This window comes from Pteropus alecto, unplaced genomic scaffold (genome assembly GCF_000325575.1).
Source record: "Pteropus alecto unplaced genomic scaffold, ASM32557v1 scaffold134, whole genome shotgun sequence".
Classification (NCBI taxonomy): domain Eukaryota; kingdom Metazoa; phylum Chordata; class Mammalia; order Chiroptera; family Pteropodidae; genus Pteropus; species Pteropus alecto.
This window is the reverse complement of record NW_006436283.1, coordinates 8,852,316-8,872,857: the sequence shown is the minus strand read 5'-3', so window position 1 is coordinate 8,872,857 and position 20,542 is coordinate 8,852,316. Positions and strand designations below refer to the sequence as shown.

General features: G+C 38.3%; 1 pseudogene; it reads left to right on the top strand.

Moving 5' to 3' along the window:
* Positions 1-18,823: 18,823 nt before the first annotated feature.
* Positions 18,824-18,942, top strand: LOC112480094 (annotated as a pseudogene).
* Positions 18,943-20,542: the final 1,600 nt, after the last annotated feature.

Sequence of the window (20,542 nt, the reverse complement as noted above, 5' to 3'; positions counted from 1 at the left end):
GCACACACTTCCTATCCCGGCCACTTGCACTCTCTGGGAGCAGCCAGCAAATCAGTTGTGAAGAGAGCAAAGGCTTCTTGATATCTGAAAACCATGAAGTGCTATGGGATGTTTTTGGATGAAGATTTCAGAGAGATCATTAATTTTGTAACCACGCTGTGGTCATTAGTGCAGTTCTAGACTTACAATGTTTTATTAGTGTGGTTTGCATTATTAGTTTATTTAGAGAATCATTATGAATTATTGATGGTGTCATGCCACTATGGAGAAGTCTAGTAAGCTGGAGGAAATAAAAAGGCATAGACATTGGTTTTAATCCTAGCTTATGAGCAGCGGTGCTCTAAGTCTTGAGCAATCTATGAAAATACTTGTTATTTGAAGATATTGGTGCAGAGGCCGGGCAGAGGAAGCTTCGGGGAGCAGATTGGTCCTGGAGGGTCTCTGAGCAGCCAAATAGTAGCATGAGCAACAGAATGATTAAAATGGAAGTCTCTCTAAAGTTGGGAGGCCGTGGGTTAAAAAGATGAGCCATTTGACTCTGCAGATTAGTGTAGCTTTTAAAAAGCTAGAGCTAAGTGCTAAGAGAAATCTCTCAAGACAGGCACACATGGTATGTCCTGTGTGGGCTGCATGACCCAGGATGGGTGCTTGGACGGTGTCGTCGTGAGAGGCCGCTCTGTTCATGATTGAACATGGGTTCTGTGGCTGGGCAGGGACCCCTGCTGGGGGAAGGGAGAGGGGAGCATAGGGCATTTACATAAGAAATACATCAGTCTTTGCTCATTGTACAAACTTGCAAATAAATCCCAAACCCTTGCTGATTGCCACTCTCGATCTCATCATTTTTGCCTGATCTGCTTATCCTTCTAGAGGGTCTCTGTGCGCTTTTGTGATTTTGGCTTTCTGTAAGTGGCATCCTCCTGCATGCATGAACTGAAACTTGCTGGCAGCTTGTCAAGGGTCGCTTGAAGCTCTTTCCATGTCAGTACATATAGAACCACTTGATTTTAAACTGCTGAATTGCATTACACAATATACTCTATCCAGCAGGTCCTTGAATAACATTTCCTTCAAAGTTGTTTTGTTATAATATTGATGAGAAAAAAAAAATTGATTCCTGGATGGGACCACTGTGTTTTCTCCGGGTGGTCCAGTTTCCTCCCACATCCCAAAGATGTGTACGTTAGGTTAACTGGCGTTTTTAAATTGCAGTCCGAGTGAGCATGGGTGTGGGTGTGTGATGCACCCTGTGATGGGAGGGCATCCTGTCCAGGCCGTGGTCCCGCCTGGCACCCTGAGCTCCAGGACAGGCTTTGGCCACCTGCCACCCTGAACTGAATAAGCGGGTTGGAAAATCATTATCTCGTTTTTATTAATCTTTCTTAAATGTATATACAGCTCACATTTATTGCAGTGTTTAATATTAGAAGTGTTTTGGGTCTTTATTTAGAAGTTTGGTGTTTTTATGACCGGCAGTTTGCTGTAGGAAGTAAACTATTTTTAACACCAATCAGCCAATGGGAAAATTGATTGTTATATGTTGCTTTGCTTAAATTCAATTTCCAAGAAGCTATTGGTAACCTTAAGTGAGTACCCACTGTGTGTGCAGTCATTCTCCTATAAGCAGATATTAAGCTTTTTCTGAAGCTGCCCATCTGATAAGGACAGTGTTGCAGATTCTAGGTGTTTGTTGCCCGTTATTTTCTGCCTAGGCAGAGAGTGGAGAAATGGTGTTCCATGACTAAGACTGGTTGGCTGGCCAGCAGAGTCAGGACTGTCAAACACAGTTTTTAGATGTGCACTGCGTGCATAGACCCACATTATTCTTGAGGAGCAAATATCGCCACCAAAGCAGGGGTCCCCAACCCCTGAGCAGTGGACCCGACCAGTCCGTGGCCTGTTAGGAACTGGGCTGCACAGCAGGAGATTCAGTGGGCAAGTGAGCAAAGCTTCATCTGTATCTGCAGCCGCTCCCCAGCGCTAGCATCACCACCTCAGCTCCACCTCAGATCATCAGGCATTAGATTCTCATAGGAGCACCCATCCCTGGTTCCACAAAGGTTGGGGACCACTGCTCGAGCATTGAAGGAAATGTGTGTGACCAGTCAGGGGAGAGTATATTTATTCCAATAAGACAGATTATACTGAGATTTTTCTGTTTTCTCCTTTGTTTAAGAATGAAAGAGGAAATAATTTTAAACTAATTTTAGACTTTAGTAAGAACCTACTCTTATACCCACCATTTTATTCATTTTATTATTTTAAATTTTCAATAGATTAATAGTGACAACTATGCAAACTTAACATTTTGGCATTAGTTTATGGCAAAGGTTAGAACACATTCTTTACAGCAAAAGGTATTGGTATTAATTCCTGATTTGAATGACTGCATTGTCTTCTTATTCTGTGGCTGAAATTTGACGGATACCTGGTTACCCTACACACATATCATTCGAATGGCAATAAAAGGGGTTTATTTTATTCCTAAAATCATTAAAAGAACAAATTGTATTGTGGAGAATAATGATTTGATCACTATATTCGTGACAAATAAAGAACTAATTCAAATGACCTAGTTTAAAAACATTTATTTTGTTCATGAGTTTTAACAGTGGATATTCTTGTGTAAGGGGATATTTATCTAACACCAAGTGGAAAGTATTACAGATGGTGTTATTATAGAGTGACCCATGCAGGGGAATATTTTATTTATAGATCTAAGCCTTCTATATCATAAAATAAATACTAGGTGTTTCAAAAGTAATGAAATATAAGCTTCATCCTGATGACTGGTTTCTGGCTACTATTTGATAGAGAAGTGTGAATTCAGTTCATGGTGTCTGAGAGCACAGGTACAAGGAAATCCCACTCTCCTGAAATCTCTAAGGGCAGAGTGTATCTTGTCTGATCTAATGTGTTTGGGGATTTCAGATATCTGAAAGTATCTTCACTGGAGTAAACAGATGGCTTTGAATTTTAACACTCATAACAGATAACTTGGAGTTTTTTGGGAAATTTGATGTTGACACATGACTTTTATTATCTGGCAAAGAAGGTGTGTTTTTGAAGTGTTGATAAAAAGTGGGGTGAATCTTTCTGGAAGTATCTAGTTTTGATTGTACTGATGCTAGTTTCTCGACTGCTGCTTGATATCCTAACATCTTGGAGAATTCTTGTGTTGCTCCTAAAATAGGCAGGAATCTGCTTATTCCTTGGCAAAGGGGTGTAGCGTTTCCAGTTACCCAGGCTTAGGAAACAGAGTGCTCTTCCTCCCCTGGGGATCAGCTCTGCACTAGGCAGAGGAATTGGCCCCTTTCAAGGACTTTTGGATTTGTCGTGCCAGTTTGAGCAAGGGGTACATGAGTAGGCTTGATTTATTTTTGTTTGTAAGAGAAAAACAAACAAACAATTCTCCTTCATCTATCAGGTAATCAACGAATGTTGATGGAATATTTATGGTGTACTTTCAGTTGTGCTGTGTGCTTATGGGAATACGAAAATAAATTTTCAGAAGTTTCTGAACCACTTCCCCTCCTGGCATCCTCCTTTCCAGGCAGGATCTTCCACTTATCTCTACCTAAAAGTCCCAAGTCAGATAACATTTGGAATTGCATCCTGCCTCCTTAGAGCCATTTAAAACATCTAGAGAGAAAGAAAAGGCTGACACATTCTGGAGCGCTGGCCTTGGGGTGGCTTGAACTTGACTCCTTGCCCATTCTTCTCGTCCGTGTCCTGGACTCCTTGCTGGCAAGCTTTTTGTTTCGTTCCTGAGTCTGCTGCTTGTCTCTCCAGACTTTGTGCTCATCCATGCGTCCGCTCCTGTCTTTTGCAAGTCAGGTTCCCAGCTACACTGTCTATTGTGTTCAACTCCTGTCAATTCCTGAGTGTGCCTGTGTTGACCTCACTTGGTGACTCTAGCTCTGCTTTTGTACTCTAGATTCTGTCTTCTTTTTACCCTAGAACCCAATTCTGGGCCATAGTTTATGCTTGTCATGGCATAATCCAGCTGTTTTCTAGGGAAGGCTAGGCTAAATGTCTTGGTGGAAAATTATTACCTCCTTAGGGAAACTGGTTGTGCGCTCCAGGGAAGCTGTGAAAGCACACTAGTAACGTCTGTTATGGTAATAGCATGGGGGTTAGGACCACGGTCTGGATTAGGTAGCCCTGATTCTGTCCTTGCTTCCCATCTGTTTAGCTTTGAAGAAGTTATTAATCCCCAGTTTCCTACATGCAAAATGTGAACGTGACCAGTAAATCTCACAGGATCGTTGTGAGTTAGAAAATGTATACAATATCCTTAGCAATAAATGCTTAGTCAGTGACAGCTGTTAATTTTATCATTATCATCTTAGAAATTATATGTAACTAGGTGTTGTTATTGCATGATTTAATAACTCGGAAGTTATGACATAAACTTCAGTTAATCTTAATCTTTATGATCGATATTTATTAGCTAGCTTCCATGAGCAAAGGATTATGTTAAATGATCTTCAGGATATAAAGATGAATAGGATATAATTTCTCCTAAAGGAGCTTCTGATCTATTAAACACACACAATGTTATTAAAAGACCAAGTGTAATAAATGTAGCAAGCGAGGTGCTATGTCCAGTGAGGTTAGAGAGAAAAAATGGGGTGTCGAATGGCTCGGAGAGCTGGTAAAGCTTCATTAAGTAATGGGCATCTGAACTCAGCATTGAAGGATGCTAGTATTTCTGTAGACAAATAAGGGAGAGGTAGGAATTTGTGTGATAGACATTGAGTTAAGATAGCATATTTAGGGGAAAATGGTCTTTCAGTGTTATTTAACTTCGAGATCTTCTTAAATGCACAATTGGAAACCTTGAATGGTCTCAAATGTCATGGGCTATGAGTTAGATTTCATTTTATGTTAAGCGAAGGATGCTGAGCAGGATAGTGTTATAATCAGGTCACATTTAAGGTAATTGGCTAGAATAGTGCATGGAATATAGATTGGAGATGGAATAGACTTGGAGGGAGTAGAAGAGGGAAGAAATTACGGCATTTATCTGGGTAAAAGGAATGATAGACTGAGGATATAAGAGAGGGCACATATGAGAGTCATTTCAGTTGTGGAAGCCTGAGGATTGATTGAATGTATAAGACAAGGAAGTTGGAGAAATTGGAAACTCATATTTTTCTGAGAATCTGGGAAAGGGAAGTCATAAAAATGGAAGGAAGTAGAAGAATTGGGTATGGGAGACAAAGAAAAATGATCAGTCCCATTTTATACTTGTCGGCATGATATATATTACTAGTGGAGCATCCTGGTAGGGTTATCTAGCACACAGTTGGGAAAGTCTAGTAAAATGTGCTGCCCAGATCTCTATGGGAGCTAGCTTGTTACTAAATTTATTTAGGCTAAATTCCTTCCCTTCTTATATTCAGTATTACTTTTTTCATTATGCTCCTTAGCATCTCATACCAGCATTCCCATTTGGAGGTCTGCCCAGTGGTACAGTTAGAGAAATAATATTCCTGACTGGTGTGTGTGCAAGTGTGTGTGTGTGATTATTAAAGTTCATTCTATCAGGACACACATAATCCTTTAACTTCTCTGACCTCAGTGTCCTAGTCTAAAATATAGTTAATAATAATCAGCTTATCTGTCTCCCAGGATGGTTGTATGTCCATTTTAGAATGTTGCTAAAATCACAAAGTGCTATATAAATAAAATAAATCGTACTCATACTCATCATCAAAAGTCCATAACGGATGTCCTAAGTGTGATTTTTAAACCCATTCTTCCGCTGCTTCCTATAAAATAGGAAATCACCAAATGAGAACTCCTTTTTTTTTTTTTTTGTCATTAGTCTGTGAATCATAGATTTGTTTCTTCTAAAGTAACAATTAAGAGCAAAGAGAAAGAAAGCCCAACTGCATAAACACATCTATTTCTATTTTAAACTCAAAGTGCATCACCCAAACCACAAAACCCCAAATCAAATTTAGCTCCTTCCGAGCCCATGCCCAGCCCTTGGTCTCTCCCAGAGGTAAACTTCTGGGAAAGTGTCTGGGCCTGAGGCCCAGGCTTGTTTAGATGGCTTCTTCCGCTCCCCTCCCCTCCCCATGCCGCCCCTCCAGCACACCTGTCTGCAAAGCCCCTTCCTCTCTTGTCCAGGCACTCTGACTGTGGTCATGACCACCTGTTAAGGATGACGCAGATTTGGCCCTACGCACATCCTTGCCTTGTTGCTGTCTTCAGGGTCCCAAACTGTGTTGATTCACCCCACAGGGAATTATTTTTAGCCTTTATCTCTTAGTAGTTTTGTTTTCTTTCCGCCACCTTTTGACCTGAGAGCTGGAAATAAAGTCCCCCTTCCATAAGGACGAGAAAGTTGTCAGCCATTTCCTTCCTGCTCACATGAAAGGCCCACCCAACAGAACCCTGGGAAGATGATGAAAATTTCAATTCTCTGGGCCCTGAAAACACCCATCCTGAACAGCACATCTCTGCTCTTCCTTGTACGCTCAGCAGAGTGGTTGCCTGGACCAGGCAGCTGCCATTTCAAAGGGTCTTAAAGCTGCTCAAGGGGAATAAGTAAAAGGAAACCGCATTTTCCCTCTCCTTTTGTTGCTGGTTGCTGAACTCAAGACATCTGGGTGAATTTGAGTAGCTTGTCTACTGCTTCTTTTTTTGAAGTAATTAAATTCACAGGCAAAGAGAGAAATTATTGCTTTTAATTAATGAAATCATACGAAACTATAGTTTCATAGGACTGAAGACTTAGTTGGTTCTATGGAATAAAGTATGGGAAAGTACTTTGTAAATTGTGAAGTGGGAGGTGTATTAAAGGGCTTGAAAACTATAGTTTGTTATCCCTGATTTCGAAGTACATAAATGTGTATAGATAATTCAAAAAGAATAAAAGATTAAAGATGAAAGCGAAAAATGTAGGAGCACCCAGCATCTTTTTCGATACTAGAATCCATTATAGAACTATTATAATTCAAACAATTGCTTTTCAATGAACTTTTTTTTGTGGGTCGCTGTCATCAGTATCATCACAGCTAATTTCCTTGTACCTTTATTTTAGTGAAATTTTCTATCATTATCCTTCAGATTAAATTCTAAATGTGAAATTATGGACTCAAAGGCATACACATTTAAAATTTTGATACACATTTTCAGACCATCTCCCAGAAGACTGTACCCATTTGTAATTTCTTCAAAACTATATTAAATTTTCCATTTCCTCAACTCTTATGAACAGAGAGTTTTGTCTTTTTAATCTTTATTACTCTGACCATCTTTGTTATTGGGTAGCTTGAATATCTTTACGTACATTTATTAGCTATTTATATTTTGTGTTCAAGGAATTGATTTTTTTATCTTATTCTTTCTTTTCTCATATTAGATGGTTGTCTTATTAATTGAGTCATAAGAATCATTTTTCTATTAGTTATTTTTTTTCTCTTATATATGCACGTATCTACCCAGTGTATCATTTGTTTTTCAACCTTATGATGCCTTGTTTGTTGCCATACACATTTTTTTTAAGTAGGTGTATCTGTCAGTCTTTTCTTTTATGATTTCTGTTTTTTTGTGTGTTTTACAGTGGATAACTTCTATCACTGAATGAAAAGCTTGCTTCTAGGCAGTTTTTGGAGCTAGATGGAACAAGTTTAATCCTTCCTTTGGTCTCATATTGGCTGAAGTGCAGAGAGGTCAAGTCACTTGCCCCAGTTTGTAGATGGGAATGGTAATACCTGTTTCACGGTGTCATTCAGTGAGGCAGAGTGGGCTTAGGAGTTTGGGCTCAGCAGTGGGCTTGCCAGGAAGGAGAGAAAGGGTGATAGTTTCCTTTCTCACTTTCATCTCCCAAGTGACCTGGACACTGAATTGGTTTACCTCCTCTAAAGAAGAGAATGACTGGGTGGAGAAAGTTTCTTTCCCTGGTCTTGCTTCCAACTAAAAAACGCCCCAGAGAGAAGTGGCACCCAGGATATCATATGGGTACCAAGGAATTGCCAATCTGTTCTCTGCTTTGGCATCTTTTTTTCTCTGAAAAAAAAAAATACGTCATTCCATCTCTGTGTCTTTATCAAATTATAAACTTTTGAAGGAATAATTAATCTTACGGCAAAAAAAACCTCTCCTCATAGATTAAAAACTAAAATACACTAAAATAATTGAGTGTATTGTGAAAGTTCAGACTAAACAGAGAGAAAGAAGAATTGCTGAGAATCTAAGAAGATTCTTGGGAAAGAGGCTTCCATTGGAACTCCCTGTAGAAGAAACCTCTTTGAGGATTTTCTACCAGTTTATCACTTCCATGGTTCTTTTCATGCTAGGGAAAACTAGGCTCAGTCCTTCCTAAAACAATTAGACGAAACAGTCTCTGAAGCAACAGCCGTATTCATCAGCATGTCCAAAGATTTAGCTGGATATTGTATAGGCTGAAAAAAATATGGAAAGATAGTCCATTAACAGGTTTATTTCATTTAATCATCCAATATCTACCTTCATGTTTTCATTCTCCTCAATGAATAATGAAGTTAGAATTTTCACTTCTTTACAAAGAAAGTAAATTTCCAAAGAGGTTCATTTTCTCTGCCAAGTATAAATTTTGAAGCACTCTTCGTTATGTCTGCATGTACAAATGATGGAAGGAGTGAAGCCACTTGACAAGGTAATCCAAGAAGTAGGAGCCCACCTGTGCTTTACTTATCAGACTATATATAATTGACATGGTTATTTCAGCATGAATTATACCGGTTATTGAGTCATTTCTAACACATTTCGTGTGTGTAGAAATACTCTATTTTAGGGCTTTATCCTTTATATCCACAATTAGACAAGCTAATGTATAAAGTATGAATCTTTGCAATGTAGCTTGTTTCCTATTCCTTAATAATCCCTCTTTTCCTCTTATAATAAAATTTAATAATAAGCTTATTTGAAACCATCACAACAGCAAGATTAAGGATAAATTTAGTATCTGTCATTAAAAGGTAATCCAGAGACAGTATGGACATGGTTTTAAAAGACCGGAGAAGTAATGATCATAATAGGCATATAAATGATTAATAATCAGATACTACTTGAGTGCCTAGCGTTTGTTGATTGATTCATTCAACAAATATCTATTGAGTTCCTACTTGTATTAGACATGATTGTAGATACTGAGGCTAGAAGCCAAGCAGACAAGATTCCTGCATGTATGGAGCCCAGAGCCAGAGGGAAACATAATGAACAGGAGGTTGCAGTGACAGAATGATTTTAGATACTGTTAAGTATATAAACAGAATGGGAAGAGGTAAGAGATTATGACCGGGGTAAGGGAGGTGGTGGGGGAGCTGCAGGATAGATTGAACAGGCAAGATCTCTGAAGAGGTGACATTTGTGCTGGAATCTGAGTGATGAAACGTGAAGAGTGAGGAAGAGTTTTCTAAGCACAAGGAACAGCTAGTGTAAAGGCCCTAAGGCAGGAATAAGCTTGGTGGTTCTATGTGTGATGGTTAATTTTACATGTTGACTTGGCTAGGCCATGGTACCCAGATATTTGGTCAAACACTAGTTTAGATGTTTCTGTGAGAGTGTGTTTTAGATGAGATTATATTTAAACTGATAGATTACCTTCCATTATGTAGATGGGCCTCATCCAATCAGTTGAAGACTTAAGAGAAAAAAGACATGTCTTCTCAGGAAAAAGAAAGTGTGCCTCCAGACTGTCTTTGGACTTGAGATGCAACATCAACTCTTTCTTGTGTCTCTAGTCTGCTGGACACTGCAAATTTTGGACTTGTGAATATTTACTATGTGATTAAGAGATTGTAAGGCAACACTAAAATGGCAAAAGTGAAGATGGGACCTGAGTTGCTTTGGTATGTGTCTAAGGTACTTGTCACAGGACTTGCTCATGAATTGGGTGTGTGAAGTGAGGAAAAGGTAGAATCAAGGGAAATAATTCTACTAGGCACTGTACTAAGGTCTCTGTACTTGACTTCTGACTTTCACAATAATCATTACTACTTTATATATGAGGAAAGCAAAACTCAGAAGAGTTAAATAACTTGCCAAAGTCATGAGTCTGTTAGGTAACAATGTAGATTTTCTAAGGATTATTTGAAACCACGTGTCAAACATATAGTTTTCAACAGGTTTCTTTTTTTCAAAAGTGAATATTTTGTGTGTATGTGTATATTTTTATTTTTTAATTAAATTTGTTGGGGTGACATTGGTTAATAAAATTATATAGGTTTCAAGTGTACAATTCAATAATACATCATCTGTATATTGTGTGTTTATTAAAAATTAAATAGGTTTCTATTTCATGACTTGAAGTTGAGGCTAGGGAAAAGGATGGGTTGTTGCAGTATTTTAGTATCTTACTGGTCAAATTGTAGGTTAGTTTGTCCTACTCAATGCCACCTTCCTGTCCTCTTATTTTTCCTATTGTTTCTTTACCTCTTTACCAGCCAATGACCTTTCACTTAATTCTGTGTATTTTAGTGGTTACTCAGTTTCAATCTGTTATTTAACACACATTTGGGTGCTTAGAAAGTTTTTACAGTGATATCAGATGTTATGTCATGGTAGGAAGAAAAGTGAGAGAATCTCTGGTGAACTCTGTCATTTTACAGTAGTCCTCCTTATCTGTAGTTTTGCTTTCTGCAGGTTTAGTTACCTGCAGTTACAGTTACCTGTGGGCAGCTGTGGTCAAAAAATGTTAAGTTTCCCCAACCATCGGCATCATCTGCTCCTGACATCTAGCCATCAACACCATCATGGCTTGGATCACCATCATGCGTGGTCCAGGATTACCCGAAAGCGGATGATCCTCCTCCTGACATATTTTCAGAAGGTCAGGAGTAGCATAACATTATGTCACAATGCTTACATCATTCACCTCACTTCATCTCATCAGGTAAGCATTTTATCATCCCACATCATCACAAGAAGGATGAGTACAGTACAGTAAGATATTTTGAAAGAGATTGTAGTCACAACTTTTATTATAGTGTGATATAATTAGTCTATTTTATTATTAGCCATTGTTAATCTCTTACTGTGCCTAATTTATAAATTAATCTTTAGTATAGTATGTATGTGTAGGAAAAACATTATGCTTAGGGTTCAGTACTATCTGTTTCAGGTATCCACTGGGGGTCTTGGAACATATCCCCTGCGGATAAGGGGGGAATACTACATACATGTTATATGATTTAGTCCTCCATATATCTTACAGAATCCATACTATCATCCCCATGTCATAGAAAATTGACCAGAAGTTTGATGGAGTACTGTAATTTATCTCAGATCACAGAACTAATAAATGGCAAAAGCAGGTTAGAAATAAAAGATATGCTAGAACACTTTCCCCCATTTCATACTGTCAGTTTTCTTCTTTTTTTCCACCTTTTTTCCTAGTATCTCTTCCTTTTTGGTTGTTTCATACTACAGCTTTTCCCATTTGCCACTCTAAATATATATTCAAAACATATGCTAATTAATAATGACATATTATTCCAATAAGAGTTTTTGTGAGAGCGAGAGAGATTATGTGCCTGTGAAGGTGAAACAATTTTAAAAAATCCCTAATAGTGGAGTTTCAGAGCGTGTTCTGTTCTCTGTTGATGTAGTGAAATCTTCCTGAAACTCTTAGAGTCATGAGGTAGGAGGGACTTTTAGTTACTTATAAAAGCTTTATATCTTATGTCTTCCCTGGAGATGTAATTTTTATGCTACAGGAGCATTTGAATTTCAAGCAAAAGCATTTAACTTCCTTTGCTTTAGTAAGGATTATTTTCTTTTAAAACAGACTTTAAATTTATTTATTTTTGTGTCCTGATAATTTTATAGGTGACCTTGGTATGTATGAACAGCATGGGCCAAGAAACTGTTTTTTTCCGGTTTTCAGACGTCAGATTGCTTCCTATCACACCTTGGAATGTCAGAAATTTATTAACTTCTTTCTCCCTGAGATGTTTTTCTCTTGCAGTATTATTATGGTGACAGTGGTATTCTGTTTACTTGTTGCTGGGTAGTTTTCTAAACTCAGTTACAATAGAAATAAAAAGCCAACTAACACCTGCCCCCACCACTCCCACCCCTGTCACGTCAACGATCACAACAAAATCAACTCTGCAGTCATTTCTGTCACCAAGAAATTTTATGCGAACCTTCTCAAAGGCTAGACTTACTACCACCGTACATTGTGACGTTTGTAGGGGTTGCCTTTAGATGAGAACAGGGAAGTAAATTCTCTAAAAATTTGGTTTAGTCACTGTATCATGGAGTAAACTTCATATGGCCTGTTATCTGTTTCATTCCATTATCTATTCCATTATCTATTAAATAGCAATTTTATGGCTTATGGGTTTTTACTAAACAAAAGCCATAAGAGATTTGGTGGCAGAGATGTTCAGTGCTCATGGAACATCAGTGCTCCCTGCCACCATGTCCCAGCCTCGCTTGCATTTAAGTTGGAGCCATTGACCAGTTTTAGCTAATGTGATGTGCACAGAAATGATCTATGCTACTTTCATGCCTGTCCCCAAATGTTCTTTCGTGACTATTCAGTTCTCTCCTCCCATGCTGTACAGGCCCTGGAGACGGAATGGTGGCATCATCAGATGAAGGTTGCCTGGAGAGATTTCCTGGCGAAAGTTCTGCGCTGCACGTCTGAGCAAGAAGTGAGCCTTTGCTGTGTCCAGCCACCTGTACTTTTGCCTTTTCCTCGTTACCTCACCATAGCGTAAGTTAACCGATAAGACATTTTTCAGATTTGTTTATTATCAGAATGACTCTTCAGGTTTTTATCATAGTTCCAAATATTGCATTGGAAACTCTCCAAGATGTAAGAATTTAACTTCCACAATTTTATAATTCTTATCCCAGTAATTTATTCGTGTATCTGATAAGCTTTGGTTGCAGTATTTGGCAGCTTTTTGCAGAGTATTCCTATGGATTTTGAAAAGCCCAGACAGTGCCAACAGTGCGAGAGCTGAGACGGAGTAAATGTAGAAGCAATTTCCCTTCAGAGTCGTGCATTTAGTGCACAGCCCAGCGTAGGGGGACATTTGTGAGTACTGTGCTGGAGAAGCATAAAACACTATGGCCTGTAGGAAAGTGATGATCAGTTTAGTTCAAGTTGGTGTTTGGTTGTGAGCCCTGGAGGAAATTTTTCCTGATGATTTATCTCAGCTGCTTTTATAGGTCTTGCTCCTTAGTGTCACACTCCTGCCCCTCCTCCGTAGGTACATGGCATTTACCTGTGGGGGCTGTGCTCTGTAATGCATTCTTTTCTCAACTTCTTAAAACACATCTGTCCTATGTGTCATTCCTCCAGGGACCACCTAATAAATAAACAGTTAGTGAATTATTCATCCATGTGTTTATCAAACATTAACTGAACACTTTGCATGCGCTTAGTAGTAGTGCCCGTGGTGCGTTATGTATCAGGTAATTACTCTGTTCCATGGATATTTGTTTTCTTTTTAACTGTTTACTTAGAAATTATTTCAAACTTAGAGAAAATTTACAAAGATAGCACAAAGAGTTCCCATATACCTTTCATCAAATTCCCCAAATATTAAAATTTTAACATATTTATCACTTATCTTTCTCTTTTTCTGAACTTTTTGGGAATAAATTTTAAGCAAACATCATGTCTTTTTCTCCAAAATGCTTCAATATGTTTCCCAAAAATAAGGATTCTCTTGCATAACTTCAGTGAAATCATCAAAATTAGGAGATTAACAGAGATTTATTACCATTATGTAGTAAAGTAGTTGGCAAGTGTGGCCTGCCATCTATGCTTGTAAATAAAGTTTTATTGAAACACAGCCACATTCATTGTTTATGGATTGGCTGTGCCTGCTTTTGTCCTACAATGGTAGAATTAAACAATTATGTCAGATCATATGGCCTTGGAGCCGATGGTATTTTCTTATTTGACCTTCTAGAGAAAAAGTTTTTGATCCTTGGTCTAGATCTTATCAGATTTTAACATTTATCCATAATAATTTCTATTGCAAAAAATAAAAAACCCGTAACACAAGGTTTCTAGTTTAGTATCTTATCTATGATCATGTTATATTAAGTTGTTATGTCTCTGTATTCTCCTTCACTATGAAACTTCTTCAGTCTTTATTATTTATGACCTTGACATTTTTGATGGTGTCATCATCAGATGAAGGTTGCCTGGAGAGATTTCCTGGCGAAAGTTCTGCGCTGCACGTCTGAGCAAGAAGTGAGCCTTTGCTGTGTCCAGCCACCTGTACTTTTGCCTTTTCCTCGTTACCTCACCATAGCGTAAGTTAACCGATAAGACATTTTTCAGATTTGTTTATTATCAGAATGACTCTTCAGGTTTTTATCATAGTTCCAAATATTGCATTGGAAACTCTCCAAGATGTAAGAATTTAACTTCCACAATTTTATAATTCTTATCCCAGTAATTTATTCGTGTATCTGATAAGCTTTGGTTGCAGTATTTGGCAGCTTTTTGCAGAGTATTCCTATGGATTTTGAAAAGCCCAGACAGTGCCAACAGTGCGAGAGCTGAGACGGAGTAAATGTAGAAGCAATTTCCCTTCAGAGTCGTGCATTTAGTGCACAGCCCAGCGTAGGGGGACATTTGTGAGTACTGTGCTGGAGAAGCATAAAACACTATGGCCTGTAGGAAAGTGATGATCAGTTTAGTTCAAGTTGGTGTTTGGTTGTGAGCCCTGGAGGAAATTTTTCCTGATGATTTATCTCAGCTGCTTTTATAGGTCTTGCTCCTTAGTGTCACACTCCTGCCCCTCCTCCGTAGGTACATGGCATTCACCTGTGGGGGCTGTGCTCTGTAATGCATTCTTTTCTCAACTTCTTAAAACACATCTGTCCTATGTGTCATTCCTCCAGGGACCACCTAATAAATAAACAGTTAGTGAATTATTCATCCATGTGTTTATCAAACATTAACTGAACACTTTGCATGCGCTTAGTAGTAGTGCCCGTGGTGCGTTATGTATCAGGTAATTACTCTGTTCCATGGATATTTGTTTTCTTTTTAACTGTTTACTTAGAAATTATTTCAAACTTAGAGAAAATTTACAAAGATAGCACAAAGAGTTCCCATATACCTTTCATCAAATTCCCCAAATATTAAAATTTTAACATATTTATCACTTATCTTTCTCTTTTTCTGAACTTTTTGGGAATAAATTTTAAGCAAACATCATGTCTTTTTCTCCAAAATGCTTCAATATGTTTCCCAAAAATAAGGATTCTCTTGCATAACTTCAGTGAAATCATCAAAATTAGGAGATTAACAGAGATTTATTACCATTATGTAGTAAAGTAGTTGGCAAGTGTGGCCTGCCATCTATGCTTGTAAATAAAGTTTTATTGAAACACAGCCACATTCATTGTTTATGGATTGGCTGTGCCTGCTTTTGTCCTACAATGGTAGAATTAAACAATTATGTCAGATCATATGGCCTTGGAGCCGATGGTATTTTCTTATTTGACCTTCTAGAGAAAAAGTTTTTGATCCTTGGTCTAGATCTTATCAGATTTTAACATTTATCCATAATAATTTCTATTGCAAAAAATAAAAAACCCGTAACACAAGGTTTCTAGTTTAGTATCTTATCTATGATCATGTTATATTAAGTTGTTATGTCTCTGTATTCTCCTTCACTATGAAACTTCTTCAGTCTTTATTATTTATGACCTTGACATTTTTGATAAATATAGGCCATTTATTTTATAGACCGTATGTCAATTTAGATTTGTCTGAAGTTTCCTCAGGATTAGATTCATGCTATGCATTTTGGGCATGAATACTCCAGATGAGATGTTGCGTCTCAGTGTAACCTAACAGGAGACAACATTTCCCACCCCCCCCAATACTGATGATGTTAATTTTGATCCTTTTAGTTAAGGTGGTATCTGTCAGATTTTCTCCCTTGAAAAATTACTGTTTCCATTTTTTTAAAGTAAGTATTTTGTGGGAAGATACTTTGAGTCTATGTAAGTACCCTTTCACCCAGTAGTTTTAGTATCCATTGATAATTCATCTCTGTAATAATCATTATTGTGGTGGTTGCCAGAAGTGAATTTAAAAATTCCTTTATTCCTCCACATTTATTTGTTTGAATTTTATTGATAGAAAGAACTTTAGCTCCATATGTCTTTCTGTCCACCCGTCTGTCCAGCCCTCGATTTATTTGTCAGTATGGACTCATGGATTTTTAATTTTATTTTGTGGTTTATAATCGGTAACTGGCATTTTTTTATTTTGATGTGCAGAATGTCCCATAACTTTTAAAAAATAATTGTTCATTAGGGAATAACTTGAAATACTAGTGAGCAAGCACTGTGTCTATACAGCCATTGCCTGGCATAGTGCCTGGAAATATTTGGTATTCAATAAATATTTGTTGAATGCAGGTCCTAATTCAAAGGAATCAATCCCTAAATGTGGAGTGTTAGATATTGTATTAGGCTTGGGGAAGACACGTTTTGGAGTAGAACTTAGGTACCTTTCAAATATTATAATTGGCTCGAGTAGAAACTATGATAATTTTTTCTTTTTTGATTACTATTTTAAGAGTAGTGAATAGCTCAGCTATTTTTTAAAGTTTATTTTAAGTTTTTTCACTTACTTTTGAGACTCTAAAATATCCTTATAGCAATATCTTTTTCCCTGGACACATTGTAGTTTTAACTCACAGGGGAGAGTTCTGAATCCCCTCATGGTCTAGAGATGACTTAGTTTTATCTCAATACTGGAAAGTGGTTATCCTTGGAGAGTCAGGAAATGTTTTTTTTTTTTTTTTTACATGATTCTAGAAAAAAATCATTTAAAGTAAATACAATTCTGTGTATTTTCAAATCCCTATTTTTCTGAAATCTATAAAAACTAATCACAAGAATCATTCTAAGAAATCTTATCCCCTGATACCACACCATCCCTCTTCTGCCTCATTTTCTTTCCTAATTTGCCATCAAGGGAAAATTACTAATCGTGACTTTTGCTGTTATGGTTACCATTTGTGATTTGCCCTTGAAATCAGTGAATGGGCTCTGGTGGAATGGGCCTGTTGGAAATTATGGGACTGTTGCTTGAGGCTGTCCGTGCCTGGAAGGAAACCATGAGTAGTGAAGAGGAAATAGCTGAGACTAGCTTACAGGAAGTATAATGCGTGATATTTTCCCTATTCCTAAGTCAGGTCTTTGCTTTTACTGTCAATAACTCGATAACTCAGAGGATACAACCTTAGTCATTCATTTCTTCAAGTAAGTGACTTGTACAGGTGTGATACTTATTTGTTTGCTGTGATCGAAGTGTCTGATTGGGCTTTAGTGGGACTTCCAAATGGTCAGTTTGTGTACCTCTGTGAGCCTCTCTCTACCTGCTGCCCTGCCCAGCCTGGGAGGTGGATGTGGGCAGAGGTTGTTCTTACGCTAGGTTCTAAGGCCGGCAGAGCAGAATCAGTACGTTTAGGTGCATAATTAAGTGTCCTTGCTTTCTGATTAGCTCATGAAATGCTGTTGGGAGTAAAACTGGTCCTTCATGTTTCAGTTTGGGAGATTAATTATCCCAGGAGGTAACAGCATTTCTTTCTTTAGAAGGAGCATTCTAAAAGTACTTACTCTGTTTGGATAAGTAAATCCAAGTTATTCTGGGAGCAATATAACCATCAGATATGTGCAAAGCAGTCTAGGAGACATTGTGTGGAGTATCATGCATTCATTGCTTCTCCCAGGAGGGGTAGACATTGTACTTTACCTGATGTCTGCAGCATCTGACTGTTAGGGCTCCATTTAATATCTCAGCTGCCCACTGCCTGCAATCTTTTTGTTTCCTTCTGAACTCTCTTCTAGCAAGAACTCCCGTCTCCCTTACGTGTCCTGTGGCACATCGCATAAGTGGACATACCAGATTACGATGAGCCTTGGAAGCTGTGACCCAGGTGGGAGATAACCTTTGACAGGCTCTCTGCTATTCTTTAGTGGCCAGAATCACATAGGGGCTCAGGAAGCTGCTTGCAGCAGGCAGGGCCCTGCGGAGAAGACGATAACAGCAGGAGAAGCACCTGGTAGCAGCGGCTCTTCGTCCAGGAAGAAAACAGGATCTAAAACATAAACAACATCCTCACAGCACAAGTGAGTGCAGAGCTCACACCCAACGTTGCTTGACTCTATTCTTTCAAGGCTTTCATGAGAATCTTTATTGAAACAGGAAGGTGGTCATGAGATGAAGCAGTTTCACGATTTCCAGTGGCTACTATACAAAATTTCATTGTTGCTCTTTTATCTTTAAGCACATGAGTATGAGCACCCATGCCATATCTGCAACGTCGAACTTGTTTTTAGCTGAAAGAAGTTTAAATATCTCAGGACTGACACTATTTTAAAGGAAATGATGTAAATTGAAACAAAACAAAAGGAAGAAAGGGTTTTGATGATTTTATCTTTCCAAAGCATTTCTTTTGAAGCAAATGTTATCTTTATTAAACACCATATCGACAGCAAACAATGACATTGATTGAGTGTTCACCATTCCAGGTGTTGTGCAAGGTGCTTCAAGCGTGTTGTCTCACATGATAAACTTACGCGCAGAGAGGTGATGAATCTCTCCCAGTGTCTCACAGGTAGTAAGTGATGGATTCAGGACTGGAACCCAGGCAGTTTGGCTCAGAGCTAGCTCACTTGTGCCTTCCACTCTTCTCCAATCTGTACCATCCTAAGTTTACAATAGGCAGTGTATTATGTCCATACTCTTCCGTAGAGACCCTGCAATTGGTGTAAGTGAAAATTCGTGATTACTATGTTAATTTTGTTTATTAAAATTATCAATCTCCTCTACAGCCATGCTACCCTGAACATGCCCAATCCTGTCTGATCTCAGAAGCTAAGCAGGGTTGAGCCTGGTTAGTACTTGAATGGGAGACCACCTAGGAAGACCAGGTGCTGTAGGCATTAAAAAAAAAAAATTATCAGTCTCTCTTTAGTCATCGATTCAAAATACCAATCAAATGTTATGCCAAAAGCCATTTTCTTACATCGGCGCAGCAGTTCTGATGGCATTTAGTCGATGCCCCTACGTGTGTTTTAAGGTCAGGCCTGAGATCTTTTTCCTCTAAAGGATCAAGAAAAATAACATCTCTACCTTAGATCTTTTTGATACTCTTCTTATTTATTGCAAGGCAAAGAAACTGGGAAGAAGACTAGTTGAGAAGGTAAATGTTGAAATAAAATGCATCATTCTTGCCTCTGAATAGGCATCACTATCATCAGTTTTATAAGAACCTCCATAATGGACATCTTCCTGGTTCCTGTTCTTTAAAGCAGAGCCCTTTGTATAGCATCAGCTGTTGCTTCACTCAGATTGCTACTGGCATTTCTGGGAAGACGTGAAATATCTAGAGATTAAGGCTTTCAGAAGTAGATCTATCCCACCATCTTGAAAATGCACCCACCTACCTGGGCTTATTAGAAAAGCTGCTATTTCAGCAAATAGCTCATTTCACTAAAAGGAAATTGGGGAAAATAGCTCAAGATTTTTCAGGCTAGTGGTAAGCCCTATCTTGTCATAATTATCTTTATGTTATTAATTTATTCATCCACACAGCAAATATTTATTGAGCACATACCATGCACCAGGCAGTGTTCCATGGCTGGCTATGCTGTGGCTGGATGTCCCGTGGCTGGATGTTCCATTGTTCCAAACACTGTTTTCCAGAATCTTACATTTTAGTGGTTATTAAGAGGTCTCTATGTTCTAAATACTTAATAATGGTAGACTGAAACAACAAATGATGCAAACTGACAATAATAAAAATATAATTACTTTGTTAAATTTTAACTGGCATTAGCAGTGGGCCAGGTGCTTTACATATGTCGTCTCCTCCATCCTTACCAAAACACCTTCTATAGCCTTTAACCTGCAAACATGAATAGTTTTAGATTCAACCAAATGCCATTATTATTCTCATTTTAAAGATGAAGAAAAAGAAGCATGAAGAAATCGACAGGTTCCCTCGACATTGTACAGATAAGAGTGTTGGAGCTGGGATTCAGACCCAGGGCCCCTGACGCCAAGGCCATACTCTCGGTTGCAGTGCTGTACTGAACCAGAAAGGCAGAGCTTAAACTTAAATATGACCACATGAATGGGAGATTGTTTTACAAGAAGATTGGCAGCTATCGATATAATCACTCTGGATGTTAATACAATGTGGCTAGCTCTCATTGGCTTAATTTTTTGTTTCTCATCATCTTCAGATGACAGTGGCATTTAGCCCTTATAAAGATTTCCAGGTGCTGAGATAAGGCTTGGAGGAAGAGCTTTCTTTTACAGTTAATCCCAGTGAATCATTTATCCCTCTCTCTATGATCAAGAATTATTTCAAGTTCCCACCTTCTAGGGAATGCTGTGGGGCTTGACATAGATGGCTGATTGCATTTTGTAGTGTTTCATTAACTCACCAAAACTCTGACCTTTCTGAGGACACATCAGTAAATTGAGTCTACTCAAAAGGGTCCCGGTGACTTTTTAATGTGGGTGAGGTATGACCGA